We start from the raw sequence: 16,763 nt of genomic DNA on the forward strand, positions 1-16,763 counted from the left end.
CTGAGCCATGCTGCTGACTACACTGAAGAGAAAATACATTAGAAAACATTCTGTTTTGTTGATAAAGCCAAAAGTATGCAATGATGTTGCAGGTTTCATTTACAAGGTTCATAAGCATCCAAAGAACACAGATAAATGTAGGTTGAAATTGATCTCCATAGGTCATCTGTCTGTATCAAGTTGCATTTCTGATGCATCCAAAGGTGGAGATCCCACAGTATCCCCAGATGACTGGAGTTTGACCACTAACATGAAGAAATTTTCTTTTTCCCCATTTCTAATTACAATTTTCCATTTTCCAATTTGTGTTCACTGCTTCTTCTTCTATTGCCTTTCCTATCTGGGAATATTCTGATTCTGACCCAAGCGAAGACATTAATTCAATCATTAAAAAAAAAAAAAAAAAGTTTACCAACCCTTCCCAGATCTTAAATGAGATCCTGGTCCAAGCTTCAAATAAGAATTCAGTCTGTGCTCTTCAAGTACTTCATTCATAATCATACAATTAATTGTAATTATGTATCCCCAGTCATCTGGGGACACTGTGGGATCTCCACCTTTGGATGCATCAGAAATTAAACCTCTTGTCTAAACTTTCCCATTAGGTTGTCTCTTGACTGAGCAAATACAAACTGCAGGCTCTCCTTGCAAAGCATAGTTTTCAGCTCACTAATAGCCTTTGTGGGCCACCACTGCAGCAGTCTCACCAAGCATCTCATGAACTATTGAGCCCAGAATTGAGCATTACATTCCAGATGCAATTGAAGGGCTTTATCTGTGTCCTATTCTTTGTCAGACAGTGTGTGGCAGACTCTTAAACCATGCTGCTCTCACCTATGATACTCACTCTCTTGACTGGATGAGATTTCTCTTTAACTAGTATTTTTTAACAGCTAACACTGTTTGAGAGCTCTGAAAGCTTCATTCTTTTTTTAACTGGAGGACAAACAGCCAAATCTACAAGCCTCAGGTGCTTCTTCTGTTGTATTGCAAAGTTGTCTCTTCAAACCTCATCACTCCTGTGTTCGTAGCTCCTATGCACAGAATATCTGTCTTAGAGCCCAACTGTGAGGACAACATTCCAAGATCACAAAGTAAAAAGACTCTGGTTCAAGTGGTTTCATGTTATTCCTCATTTAAAAAAAAATAAATAAACAAAAATAAAAGTTTTCACAATTTAGTAATTTTCTAAATACTCCTTTCATTGATTACTTTGCAATTTAAAGTGCTTATCTAGATAACTTTGTGAATCCTGGGGCCCTAAGAATTGATTTCATCTCAGTTCCCTCCTCTTCTGAATGCAAATCCCAACCTAATTGGGCTAAATTCATACAACACAAAAATGAAGTCTTCAACTGCAAGTGCTGATGTAATATTCGCATTCACACACTACCGGAAAAAAAAAAAAAAAAAAAAGAAAAAAGATGGATCTCAGAATATCTTCTCTCTCTTTTTTAAAAAATATACTCTTCCACTAACTTCCTTGGAAAGAGATTATACATTCCAAAACAAGGGAGGTGGCATAAAGAAAGACTGACTCTTATATGGAGGACAGAAGTACATCTCTTTTATGAATTAGGCTTATACTAAAAACTCAGCAACTTCATTACTAAATTGTTGTTTTGCACTGGGTAAATCCTCTGCTAGGTAACAAGCTGTCTGAAAGGCCCAGAGATGCCCTAAAATAAAGTCTGGTGCAGTACAGAAGAGCCCAGTCAAATCACAGATATTCTGTGCCTGAAAAAAAAGGACTTAGTATTATCTCTTACCTTTAGGTATTCTCCAGAACAAAAGTGGTCCTAGTGCCCAGCAGAGACTGGGAAGCTTTCAGAAAATTGTTCTTTAGATCTGATTTCCACATTGATATCTTTGTTTATTTATTTATTCTAAGAATTCAAATATTCACCAATTGCTTTTAACTGGCCTTGTACCTTCCCTGTTTCTCTCAGCTACCTCAGAAGAAAATTAAGAAAGCGCCATAGCAAATTTTGCTACTCTCTTTGTTTTAGTCTCAGTATATATACCTAAGTCATTTTATGCTGACAATCTCACATTTATCCAAGCCATGAGATATGTACAGCCTCCTCACAATATAATGAAATATAGTCACCAGAAAAAGAAAGTGGTTCACAATTTGACATCAGTGAAAAAAATGCTATGGTCAACTGATGTCAGTTATAAAAATCTTTGTCAATTGTGTAGAATTCTGTCTGTTTAGGGGATGAAATGCTTGTTATCTTATGTAGGTAGATGTAAATTCATCTATTCCATCCTGTCCTCCTTTAAAATGTTTGAGTTATTCTTCCAAGGCTTTCATCTTGCTTTTAAGACATTGCTGGAAAGTAGTGAAGCAAAACAAAATAACATATGAAAACAAAGGCTAGGATGGGGACTTGGAAAGAGCATGTCAGGGGCAGTGAAGTCTTCGAGAGCCATCTGGGCCCTGAAAGTCTCTACTGATTTACTGTAATCCCCCTTTTGATTTTATTTTTGCACACATTATGCAAGTATTATGGTGCTAGTATATTGTAAGTATCATAACCTCAATTGGGAGTTTTTCTTATCAGTGATACAGTAGGCTTGAGGGAACAACAACATAAGAAGTTGGGAAAAGTCTATCTAAAAAAACATTTTCTGGCAGAAGTAAGGTTTTAAAAGTTGAATGTTCTCTAAATAAATAATTCTTGAACTCCTCACCTTTAAAAAATGGAAACACTTAGGAATCTGTTCTGATTCAAGGACAAAAATCTCATGAAATTTTAGGATTTTCTTCAAAACTTAATTGCACCCATTACAGCCCTGTTAGCTACTATGGCAATAAGGCTACAGATACCTTTTATGGATAACCCATTTTTCAGAATTATTTTCTCAGTGAAGTTCTCTTCTGTAAGGCCATTAGATGTTCCAATGATGTTCATTAATAAGAACCTTATCTCAGTATTTCTCTTCTCTTCCCCTATAGCAGGGGGGTTGGAACTAGATGATCTTAAGGTCCCTTTCAACCCAAACCATTCTATCAAGCTATGATTCTCTCTTTTCTCCCCTTTAGCTTGGTTGTACATCAGGTATTTTGAGCACTGCATTAGTCTTGATTTAGGGTCTCTGTGGTGAGATTAAAGGGCCATTTCTCTAAGTTCATTTTAACCATAGTTAAAGGAGAGAGATTTGGTTACTTCTTGTTTCTTTATTCTTGCTATTAATTATGTAACTTAACTTCTGTTAATCTTCAGACTTCAAATGTCTGTGACCTAACTAGCACTGAGGCCTTGTCTGTTCTGAGTGAGTCAGAACCCTTTAAACTGAAGTTCTGTATTTAATAATTAAGCATTTCTGGATTACAAGATCTCAGCTTGGATGAGACATGGAAACACTACTATTAAATAAAAATGAAGTGAAAATGGTCCCAGTTTTGTAAACTGCTCCTTGCTGCCAATCTGTGTGCGCTTATCGCTGTTTTTCTGTTTAGCATTCTTTGTATGATTAAATGACTGTAAGACTATTTGGACATTTTCACAAGTGCGTATGTAACACTGGCTATCTATTTACCTTTTTAAGTGCTTAGATTCACAATTCACAGAAAGTGAGCATATCACTACTTCTCCCATCCTTCAAACTATCATCTTGGATACTATCAAACTATCAAACTATCAAACTATCAAACATCTTGGATAGTTTGTATAGGAGTGCATGTGGAACCAGCCAGCTTCTCTGGGCTTGTCATTGTTCAAATACAGGAAGTAAGCAAACTGTTATCCCTGATGTGGTTTTAAAGTGCGTATTTATGTAAAACCCAGGAATAACTAATTTCTGCTTCTGGTTCCACAATAGAGTATTTTGGGAACAGTCTATAGCACATGCCTTCATATACCAGTCTAAACTCTTATGTTTAGTGATTTCACCTACTTTTTTGCCCCTATGAAAAATTTTATAGCCACAAGAAAAGAAGAAGAAAAAAAAAGGACATTATTTTTGAATTCAGTCTTCATGGTCAGAAATGAGAAGTCAATTAGAAGTTATTTTACAAGCAAATAATTTAGAATTCTCCTCAAATTCCTTGACTACTTCTTCGCTGCAATTATATCCAAGTTATTTTGAAATATGTTTCTGAAAACACAGATACTGGCTTGTTTCCCTTTAGCTGATGTGCCTTTTTTTATATGGCAACTTCACAGATATTATATTGATCCACATCATTAATGCAGAACTTATTCTGCAAACATTTTTATTGGCATCTCAATTGTCATTCTTGAGAACACCTAAAGGTTGATAATTTTAATGCTATACAGTGAAATGTTGGGTAATTCCTGAGAAAAAATTAGTGGAAATTTGGTTTAGTGAAAGTCACTCATTTTCAAAACAAACTAACTGGCAAAAAAACTCCTCCCCTTTATGCATTACCTACTTTTAATTAAAATGAATCCACTCTGTTTTTAGAAAGAAAATTAGTCAGGCAACGCTCTGAGTTCTTAGTGCTAAGAATAGTGATGAGCAGTTTGTGATCCATATCTTTTTAGAAAATCAACATTTTTCAGGTTGATATAAAAGAAACGCTTCAGAGAAAATATGGTTTATCACTTTCACTTCCATCAAAACATATCTGATATTCTTTCTGGTAGATACAGCGTACAGCCTCTAGAACTAATGTTGTGTTCTGCTTGTATATATTAAGGTGTCATTTCAGCAGTACCCATTTCCTAACTCCCTTCCAAAGACAGAACACACTAAATCTTATTTTATATTTTTTTTTTACAAAAAGACAAAAGCATTCAACACAGCAGAGACTGGCTCATAATTAGCTTAGAGGACTCATCAAGGTTTCTCATCAGTGTACAAAATTCAGTGAACATTTTCATGAAATGCTTTCTTAGTTAACCACTGAAATTATTATGCATGGCCTGAACACCTTCAGGAATACATTCAGGGGTTGTTACCTGCAATAGGTGTGTTACAAATGGCCAGCTGGAAATGCACAGTTCATTCACACTGCACACCATGATCATCAGTTATCTCTACACTAGTTTACTGTGGCAGGTCACTGTTCTTTTGGCTGGTGATATTGGTCAGAGAGAGCTTGAAACACTGGCAGCTCTAGTTTTTTGGTGGGTAGCATCAAAGCACAAGCTTCTGTGAGACATCAGGAGCTGTAGTTGTCCGTATGTAATTCCAGTGAAGAATCTGTGAGCTCATTGTCTGGCAAAACAGTTCTGCTACTATGATTGCAGCCAGGTAAGCTAATTTAGCATGCTGAAAAATGAACAAGTCAAAGTTCCTTCTAACTATTATTTCAAGGACAGCATCAGACTACTTCCATCATCGAAGTCAGAGGTCTGGCATCTTCAAGAATATTTATCCTTCCTTTAGTCAGGAAGTACACATTGCACAATGTAAATCAACACCTATTCATGGACCACTCACTACATTCAGCACAAGACCTCCAAATATGGGAAAAGATTTTTGATGTTCTAACTTGTAGCTGAGAGCTCATTATTGAACTTTGCTAGTTTATATTTTTAGACCCTGCAATATTTGCTGTTAATTGTATTCTCTTGCTCAGCGAGGGGTATTCATGTGCCTTTCTAACATAGCATTGCACTGAAAAAGGAGTTGAGTAACGATTAGGGAGGATTCCAACCGTACTTGTATCTCGCCATGTCTTTATGCTTTGTCATGTCCTCTGCAATGTCTAATCTAGGGATTAAAATGCTTTTTGTAGAAGCAGAATTTGCATAAAATGACAAAATACTATATTCCTAATTGCTTGTTGATTATGAATTCAAATTCAAAATAAATGGAACAAGTCTTTGGATGATGTTTTCTAGGGGTTGTGGATTTGCTAAAGATTCTTTTAAATCAGTCCTTCATTGCTCCTAAAAAAGACAACTTGCAGTGTTGCCAAAGCAGAAAATTGTTGAGTGTAAAACGGCTGATATACGTCTACAGCATTATACTGCAGATCCTGGGCTGCTCTACCTTATCTAGACTGCTGGGGTGTTTGGGTACTAATGGAAATTATTCAATAATTGTGAAATCTGCTTCAGAGCCATGTGCTCTAGAAGTAGCAACTTATTTCATTTTAATTGACTTCGGTGTTTGATCTGTTAAAAGTCACATTTTCCAAATTTAATCTACTGCCCTGAGAGCTAAAAGTGCATTCTAAACCAAAAGGATGTCTGGATTGTTCTGTATAAAGCAGAAGGCTCTCAATTAAAAAGCATGAAGTATTTGAGACTAACAATAAAACCATAAGCTTTGATAACACAGAAGCATCTCAGGGAGAAGGATATACATAAACCCAATATAAAAATGCACCAGTGTCATGGCAAGGTAAATGGGGTATTTAAGAAAGAGTATAATTGCTATGTAGCAACTTTTAAGAGAGAGCAATAGGAAAAATGTGAAAGAAAAGACTGAAGCCATCAAGATCAGTGCAGAAGAAGGGAATTAGGAGTTCCAAGAGAGGAGCAGAAGTTCCCTGCAACCAAGGAGAGGCCCATGGGTGGAGCAGGCTGTTCTCCTGCAGCCCACTGAGGACCTTGTCAGAGCAGGTATCTACTTTGCAGCCCAAAGGGGAGCTCAGGCAGGTAGAAATTACAGTACATGGGGGGGCTCATGCTGGAGCTGAGTGCTTCTGAAGGACTGTGGCTCATGGAGTAGATCCATGCTAGAGCAGAGGAAAACTGAGGAGGAAGAAAAGGCAGAAAATAGTTACTATGAACTGACCATCACCTCATCAGGAACGGATGAGTGATGTTGAGCATGGGAGGAAGAGGGGTTGGGGGAAGGTGTACATACCATTCCAATTTTAATTGGCAAGAAATTAAATTAATTGATAAAGAATCATAGAACAGCTTGACTTGGAAAACACATTAAATAACATGTAGTTCTAATTCCCTTGCCATGGACAGGGTTTCCACCCTCCAGACCAGGCTGCACAAAACCCTCCCCTTCCAACCTAGCCTCAAGTACCTACAGGGATGGGAAATCCACAGTTTCTCTAGGTAATTAGGGAGTGACCTCTTTATCTTAGCCACAAGCAGCTGGGTGGGCAGCTAGTTAAGGTCAACCCACCATCATCTTCCATTTTCTTTTTCTAAGAAGTGACGAAGTTTAACCTAGCTAAAACACTGAGCTACTGGTTGGTATTACACGTGCCAATTGCTGTGTGTAGTTTGTGCTTTTTTCCTCATTTTCCTGTGATGAGCCTTGATTATGCTACCATCACATAAGGCTGAGTCACCTGCAGAAGGGATTTGGTAGTGTTTGTTTTTGTTATCTTATTTTTAATTGTTACCTGTGTTACATAGCTACTGTTAGCTGGGCTATGTCACCCATCACTTAATCTCTTTCTGTGAGTAACCTAGCTTGAAAGGCCTCTGTTTATTTAAAGTAAATTCTAAGAAAATATAAGGGTTGTGTATATTTTTATGTAAGGTAGCGTTTTAATACAGAAAATAAAACAATGAGAAAGGGAGAATTATAGGTTGTCTTTGTTCTCAAAATGCTGTTATTTTTAAATGCTATCCATCTCTGATTTTTTACACCCACCAATGCTGCAAGATGCAAATTGTCGATGATATGGTTTCATATATATATTCATTTATAACCCTTCTGTTTGTTTTGATCTGAATTTTCTCATTTTTATGATGTTTTTTATTTATACATGTCATTTCAGAATAGATCAAATAAATTGTTCCAGAGGTGATTCTGTAGCATGAATTTTAAACTTCCATTATATTGTACAGTTCACAGCATGCTCCCCCTCAGTTTGTAGTATAGAAACTGTGGCCCATCAGCAATGTTTTTTAATAGTCATTTCTATAAAACATCTGAGTAATTTTTTTGAATCTCGTTTAATGAAATACACAGATTTCTGAGGCCATTACCTTTGAATGAATCCGCTTCATTCATCTGTGGTTGAACTGACCATGAAGAAATAACATTCAGCCTTCCAAACTTATCTTTTCCTGTGAGCTGTTGGTCATAATTTTTAGTTATTTTCATTTTTTATTTTTACAGAGTAGTTTATGTCAATGTCTTTATGACCTAAATTAACACTGTACTTGCTTGTACATCACCCATGCACTTTTCCAAATGCTAATAGATACTCTCTTAACTGCCCTCTGTTTCCATCTCAGTTATAAACAAGACAATGTTTTTGCTGCAGTATTGAGCAAAGTGTTTAAAGGAGATTGCTAAGAAATCAATCTGTAAGCTGTCTGATGTTGTTTGCTAGATTTTACTTACCAGTTGATACTTCCAATCCTCCTCTAATGTCAATGAATGACACTGTGTAGCATCCTTAAAAGGTGCTCTATACCTTCATCTATACCTTCATCTCAAGATAGATTAATCAAGAAGATTATTACTTTTAATTAGTTTAGCTGTCCACTCAAAAGGTTTTCTTTCTGAGCTCTTCTTTTTATTTCTAGGAAAAAATAAAAAAAAATTAAAAAAAAAGAGAGAGAACCAACTTTGCATTTTAATTATGTCCATAACGCACAATTTCAATTTTCTGGTCTTTTTTTCCTTCCCTTAGATTTAATGAGCAAGTAGAGAATTGTCATAGTTTTCAGTTCAGCTCCTACATTCAAAATGAATACACTTCACTGGATGAAATTACATTTGCGATTTGCTGTCATTGCCATGAGTTCCAGTTTCTGACTAGAAATCAAAATACAAAAATTTGCAAGAATAATAGCGCAATAATTATGCGATAATGCTGATCAGTATGGCATGTGGTATTCCTAACTTTCGACACATTCCACTCATCATGATTCCTACATTACCTTTCCACTGTCATCACTGCCTTGACCTGAAAGCTAGTCCTGTATATTCTTGAAGGGAATGGTCCACTCTACTTGTTTATGGCTAGCTCAACAGAGAGTGTTCTAAATAAGACTTTGTCCTTCAGAACAGCTAAACAGACAAGAGCATCATTGTAATTCTTATTTTTCCATACACTAAAACAATGAAATATCTTTCATTTTAACACAATCTATGTCTGTGTATATCATAACCAAATAGCAGAGACTAGTCCATAAAACCAGGTGGAACATGTTTCTACATCAAATAAAGTTCATTGCTTCCTTCTTAAATGCAATTTCCAGCAACAAGAGACACTGAGATTTTTTCCAGACTCTCCTGTACTTTCGTGTTTGTCATAGCAAAATGTTTCCAAGATGTCACCACTTTTTGTCTCAACAGCCATTTTTGCTATGGGTGCCAACCATATGCCGGAAAAATTTGCATCACTGCAAGAGATACATGTGTGTATCTCATTTTATTGGTGGGAGTGCTGTGGGTTTTTTTGTTTTCATTTTAAACTGTTAGCGGGACAGATTTTTATGAAATATATTTTACTTCTATATGTAGTGAATGCCTCTCCCTATCATTTTCCCTTCCTTCCATCCTTAATTCTATGTTGGTTTCATATTCAAGGTATTAAGTGTTTCACACATTAGAAATCTGTTCAGCTATTTGTGATGATACAAATCTATCATCTTCCATTAGATGTCAGTTCACTTAAGAGAAGGGAAACAAATGAATGTGGGCATCTAGCTCTTCTGTAGCAATCACATAACAGAAGCTACAACTCATGAAATCAAAAGATACTGCTATGCATTGATATTCAGTACAGATGATAGTGTGCTACATTTCTCAAGTCTGACATCTAACTTTATTTAAGGAATATTTAAGGAAATATTTAAGTCATATTTAAGGAAAACAATGTCTATTAAATTATTTAACTTGAAACATCTTCCAATATTCGCCAACATAAGATCCTCTTTCCATTCACCTTTTTTGGCAAGTATTAAAAAAAGTAGTTAGGGAGCACTATTATTTTGAATAAGAACAAACTCCCAGAACACTATTGCCTCACTGAAGAAGCCTACAGATCTACTTCTAATAAGTCAAGAGATCATTTTACATGCAGAGAGCCAGGAAAGATCTTGTTATATCTTGAAAGAAGAATCATTAAATTGAAGGTAAGAATTTTCGAACGTCAATGTATTCAATGTAAATTTTCATTCTTTTCATAAACTTTATCAAAAGGATGAACTAATGGTGGCTCATCTTGTGTGTTAGGGAAAAAAATCCATTGTCTCCCATAAGTGGAGTAAGAACGATAATAATGTGAAAGATTATTTTGACCTTTTCAATATTCATAATTTTGTCTGAGTGATCATACATTTTCTGCTTGAAAACTTATAATCGGTGCGTATGACTCCTAGTAAAATATACCAGGCTTTTATTTGTGAGAAAAAATATTAAATATGTTAATAATACTGAGCTCTGTTGACATATGACCAGTGTTTCAGATTTTACTCACTCTCTGTGAGTCTTGCATATTTTTTCTACTTTTGGAGACTGACCCTGTCAAGGTCTGACCATTCTGCATTGTTCAGTAAAACTCTTGCGTAGGCATTTAAATCTGTCCTAGTACATTCTAATAAGACATGAATAACTACATTTGATCATGGCAATCATTAATTCAGACAGTAGAATCTTTGAAAATAAAAATAAATCAAAAATTCCAAGTTAAGCATTCTTAAAAAATAAGGGAGGGATGAGAAAAATCTGTTAAACTGTGATGCCTTAGTAGGCTGGAGACTCTCAAGTATGAGCTATAACTGTGGACACAATAACATTAGCATGCTAAGATGAGAAGAATTAAATCCTAATTGCAAAGCATAAGAGTACTGAATTTAAAATAATCTTCTGTTGCAGTAGCAGCCCCTAGTTTTCCTCATGCGTAAGACATACAAATCTTCATGCAATTTGCAAGGAATGTGAGTGTAATTGTCATTATTATAACACTGTCTACTTACTATAATAATTGCTACCATGTTTTAACACATACACACTGATTTCACAAATAGAAAAACATACGGAGAAATGAAGTGTAAAGAAAATCTGTGAGCAAGAATCTCTTTCCATCCCCACCCCTTCCCCAGTAGGGCTGCCTTACATTTTGCACTGCTGGAGCAAATCATCTGTGGGAAAACTGATGGCCGTCCTGGGTCAAACCTGAAGACCTACAGCACTAGTCTACTTACCACCAGCATTCCAACAGTAGTTGTACAGCTATGAATTTTACTGTTTGACTGATAATGAGATAAACTGTAACAGTGAAATGAATAGCATTGCAGCCTGTTCAAGTTTTAAAGCTGGAATAAAAAAGACTTTACTGAACAGTTGTGTTTCTATACTAAAGAAAATACATTCTGTTCAGAACATGTTGCAAAGGTATTCTGTTCCTATTTTAGTTCTCTTACAGATTGCAGGCAAACCCCATTTTCTTGAAAATGGAGTTACACAGCATGTTTTTTTTTTCCCCTTGCTACTGTCATTCCTCATTTGCACCAGAAATCTTATTTCCATTTCTTTCCATCCAGCAGGGTAGTGTTATTTATTATTTTACTTCCTGCCGATTATTGATTTGACTCCACAGAATAGATTACAGTTGCCAGGCGAATTATTTTTTCCTCTGGGAACAGCTTGTCTACCAGTCCTTTCAGTGTCGAGATTCAAGTAAGACCTAGCTGGAAACTTCAGGCTCTTCCTGTTGTGCTTTATTTCTAGCTTACGTGCTGAAAGCTGAGTCAGGAGTGCATTTCATCTGCTAAATGAGCTGAGGCAATGTATATCTTTATTAAAGAATTTCTGATTTGGAGTACTTTATTACCCATCATAGAAAATTTTCAGTGCTTAGCATCATTTTATTTCAGCAAAAAAATTCTTTTGTATTTCATTTGGGAGCATGTCTAGATAAACTTTTAACAATAATTTTCATTTTTTAAAATGATTTTCATTATTTTTTCACTACACTAAAAACAGTGAAGACCGGTAAAAGGCCTTGGAAACTGTAATCATGAGAAACCTGTGCTGTGACTGTGGAGGAGGGCAGATCTTGAGAAAAGGATTCGATATCTAAGGTTAATGCAAAATTCACTTCACTGTGCAGGGATAGGAAGAAAGCTGTGGTTATCAAATGTGCTGATATCACATATCCAATTTTGTCATACCGATCAGCCATCAGGAGCTAATTGAAGTCTGGGTTATGAATTTGGATAGAGTTAAGATTTGAGGGAAGAAGATGTGAAGAACACATTTTCTACTAGATTTTCCTTAGCTAACATTTATAATAAATAAGATGTTATTCTAAATAGTCACTGACTTAAGTTGTATTTTGCTGTAAATGCTGCCACACAGCTGTAATTATAGCTATGATTTTGTAAACTGATCATGACTGGATACTGCAGAGCTCTGAAATTAGAAACAGGTTCATGAGATCAAAGGCTTGGCACATCTTTCAATATATGGGTAGATAATCACTGGCTGAAATAAAGACTACAGTTTTAAAGGGTTCTGAGCAGTTAGTGAACCCATGTAGAATTATAGAATTATTAAGGTTGGGTAAGACCACTAAGATAATCTAGTTCTAAAATAATCTAAGATAATCTAAAATAATCTAGCCATCAACCCATCACCACCATGCCCACTAAACCATGGCTCTCTGCCATATCTACACATTTCTTGAACACCTCCAGGGTTGGTAACTCCACCACCTCCCAAGGCAGCCTGTGCTGATGCCTCACAACTATTTTGGAGAAGTAATTTTTCTTAATATCCAATTTTCACTGGCTGAATACTTCATTGCTAAATGCTTGTGGATTCTTGAATTAGGAAAACAGTGCTGAAGTCTACATTGTTTTTTTCATTTTTCAGATTTTACTGTTTGCTGTTCACTGTATTGATAAGGTATTTGGTCAGCATGAGAGCAGTAAAATACAGAGAATTTTTTTTTTATAATGTTTAATGCTGCATGACCATGAAAATTAGGAAGATATTTTATGACAGCCAAATCCGATTTTTCATTATATTCATGTCTATGGGTTCATATTCAATAAATCCCTCAGGGTTTGGATTCTAGCATGGATTTAGGAGATAATCAAACATCTAGTGTAGTTTTGTTGACCTGGAGTATGATACAAAGTAGGATTGAAAGATAGGGCTAGTAAATCTAATGCCTCTGCAGGCCAATTTACCTCTATACGCTTCCAGAATTCCTGGGGCAGATAGATTAGTAGAGAGAGAAGTGATACCTCTCAGATTTGGGGAGCTTTGCAATTAGGTTAAAGAAATTCAAAGGTTGACGTTTTATTTCAGGCTTCTGCAAGAGCTTCAGAGTTAGGAAATTGCCTTGTATAAACTGAAATATGTGGTTTTTAGTGACCTAAAAGTATAGATGGAGGGTTAGAGAGCTAGCTGGTATTATTTTAAGGCAAAAAGTCACCCTTCATTTTAGATAATCGATAAAAATAAGGCATGTTTTAACTAAAGAAATTATATAGCTATTTTATATACGTGCTGAAAAAACATAAGAGAAAGAAAAAAAGTCTACTGATGATTATAGCCAAATTTTATAATATTTCTACTGTAGCGTGGTGGACATTATCATTCATATTTGGGATCATTCTTTTCCCAGATGCCATCGGGTCCTGACAGATTAGAAATGGGCTGTGTCAAAAAAGAATAATGCTTTCTGTTGCTTCATGTTGTAGGTTAATATTGCTTGAATGTAGTTCTAGGTGGATTAGTATTTGGCAACCTAGCACAGCAGAGAACCATTCTCTACTGAATTACACCTACAGAAAACTGTTTTCAATAAAGAATAGATAGATTCATTGTCACTTAGCAACATTTCCCTTATGTAAAATCACTTTTGGATTTAGATTTGAGCTAGATTTTCAAAATTAGTGTCATCTTATATTTCTATTCTTCTACAGCCACATAATTAAGAAGTTAACTGGTGTTTGCATAGGCCAGTAGATCATGCTGCGTTTTAGCCTAGGCCCCTGTTACCTTTCTAAAGTTTTATAGTGAACTTTGTGGTTAGAATTGGTTAAAAAAGAAATGTCCAAGAACCCAGTCCATGACTGCATTCTTCACTGCCTGCAGAACAAGGAAATGGGTAAATACAAAAAAAAAAAAAAAAAAAAAAAAGGATTCCTTTTTGTTACCTTCAGCGTGGGGTTCTAACATTGTAACTGGATAGGTGCTAGCATTTGTGAATGTGAAACCTCAGGAGCCCAGCTAGCTTTTGGATTGTCCAGTAGTCATAGAGGTGGAAAGAAGACTACTTGCTGGAGAGGCTTTATATTGTCTGTTTTTTGTTATAATGTAGATCAAGTTACAGCTGGGGTTTGGGAAATTAAAGTTTCAAGAGCTCAGTTTATTACTTGTTTTTGTACTTCCCACCCACTGACTTAGGACGGAGATCTTATTCTGGAAGTGCTGAACTGAAGCCTTTGGGAAATAAGCTTAAATAAGTGAAATTGTTCAATTTTCTTCAATTCCATTTTGTATCATTGCTAGCAACAGGAAAAAGGCTATTAGAGATGGTGGTTTCTAGTGACATAAAGCCATATGGTGCCTTTTAGTGTTACAGACAACGTGATGATTTTAATTAAGGATAGGATTTGGTATTTAAAATTAGATATTCTACTGGACTGAAATAATAGTCTAGAAATTATGCCAAGAGAATCAAGTACTTTGTGTGGTCTTTTTGTTGAATATAATGAAAGTTAGTGTTCTGATCAGGAACAAGGCTGAAGAACCTAAAGCTACTATAAGACATTATTTTACTGGACTTTGAAGTCTCTGGGTAATCTGGTAAGCAGGAACAGCTTAGCTTTCCTCCCTGAAGGATCTGGTGCCCTCAAATCAGAGTGCCTGGAAATGAAGTCTGGGAAGAAGCTTAGCTAATCTGGGTCACTGATAGATTTTCCTGGTTTGATGTGTTTGACCCTGCTGCAGATAATTTTAACTGCCATACGATCAGAAATTACAGTAAAGGTCTTTTTGATGAACATGTTAATATGAATCACCAGTGTGGGAAAAGGCTTGTGTTTGTTTAGCAATGTCTTACATTTAATTTCTTGTAGTCCATGGGCCACAAAATTACAAAGTAAGGTCAACAGCATTATTTTATAAGCAAAAAATCCTTGCCAGTGGTTTCACCATTCAGCACAGAGACAGGTGAAAACAGCATGTCTTCAAATGAAATTTGTCTATGAATCTGTGAGGCTGTGGAATCTCCTTCTGCATACCACCTTTTGCACATCTCCAGAAATACGCAAAACTTCCCTGGATGATTTCCTGTGCAATCTACTGCAGGGAACCTGCTGCTTTAGCTGCAGGGTTGGACCAGATGATCTCCAGAGGTCCCTTCCAACCCCTATGATTCTGTGATTCTGTGAGAAAGCAGGTACTGAACCTGAGTAAGAAGAAGGAATGCGATGGAAGTCTCAAAATCAAAGTCACCTCTGGAACGAGGTGATGGTAGTTTGTGCTGCTCCTTTTTTTCTCATCTCCTATGTGCAGAAAACCATTTCTCTATCTGATTCACTGACTTGAACTGTGAACTGACAGATCCTCAGTCAGGAAGCACTTGCAGTATGTAGTATCAAGGGAGATACAGGAAAATTTGATCTTTGGTCCAGATGTTTAGGAGATTCCCTCATAAATACAGTTGTTGCTTTGAAGCACTACTTCCTTTTCTTCTGCTTGTTCAATTTCTTTTGCTGCTGTACTGAATGTTGAGAAATAATAGACACTCGTTAAACTCTCATATGCTCTACCTTAAATCTCCATTCAGCTATTATGATCATAAAATCATGCACAATGTTATTATGAAATAATTGATCTTTGAATAAAGGACATCAAGATCAAATGAATTGGAAAAAAAAAGTAATGTGACCCTTTTCCAAAATTGTGTTTTAATTATTTGAAAATCCATAATCTTGCACAGGATTTTAATTAACAGGTATACACTAAATCTACAACATTTTACTATTTTGTTAAATGAGAGCAAGAAATATTTACCTTTTCATTCCCAACAAATTAAAGGTTCATAAAATCTATTGCACATTAGAATGAACACTAGCAATATATCCTGTAAAAACAAAAATTATGAAAGTTTTTTATAAGTATCAAATTCAAATTCTCTACATCAGCACAACTGGGCTTATAAACGTGCTGTCAGTTCTTTTCAAAACTTGACATCCACCTGTCAAAAAAAAAGCCTTTGAGTAGAAAGCACGACCAAGAGAAACCTGTCAAAGAGTATGCGGGAGATATATTCCTCAGTAAATTTTGGCCTAGAATCAAATATTTTAAATTCCATATGAGGAGACCTTCAGTTTGTTGCTCATGGCACGACAAGCCAAGCTGCCTTGTCCTTGTTGTACAAGGCACTGGTGGACTTGGAGCTTGAAAAGAATGCTAACGTTTTCATTCAGACATTAGGAGAAGGGGGCAAAAGTTACCAAGTATTTCCCAAACTCTCAAAAGTGTTTTCTCTTTGCAGAGTGGAAGGGGGGCAAGGCAAATGTGTAACTCTGCACGTTGCAGTTACTGTGCTACTATCATCCCTATTTCCAGAGAGATCGTCTCCAGTGCCAAAGAAGATTCAAGCGGAGTCTTGGAGCTAGGAGGAGACCAGCTTCCTCCTTGCAGGCCTTCCAGTGGGGTTGGCAGGAGGGCCAGCAGAGCAGAAGCCTGCAGCCAGAGATGCAGTCAGGCGCTGCTGCACGGGCGGGCAGTGAGCTCCCTGTCGGCAGCTGCAATGCTGCTCCTGCTGCTGCTGCTGCTGCTGCACATCACAGCAGACGTCCAGCACCAAGCGGTCCTTTTCCACGGGGGCTGAGACCCGATAGCGGAGCTGGGGGTGATGGAGTTGGACGCCGCTACAACTTGCG

Source organism: Lagopus muta, chromosome 5 (assembly GCF_023343835.1).
Source record: "Lagopus muta isolate bLagMut1 chromosome 5, bLagMut1 primary, whole genome shotgun sequence".
In the NCBI taxonomy this organism is placed as follows: Eukaryota; Metazoa; Chordata; class Aves; order Galliformes; family Phasianidae; genus Lagopus; species Lagopus muta.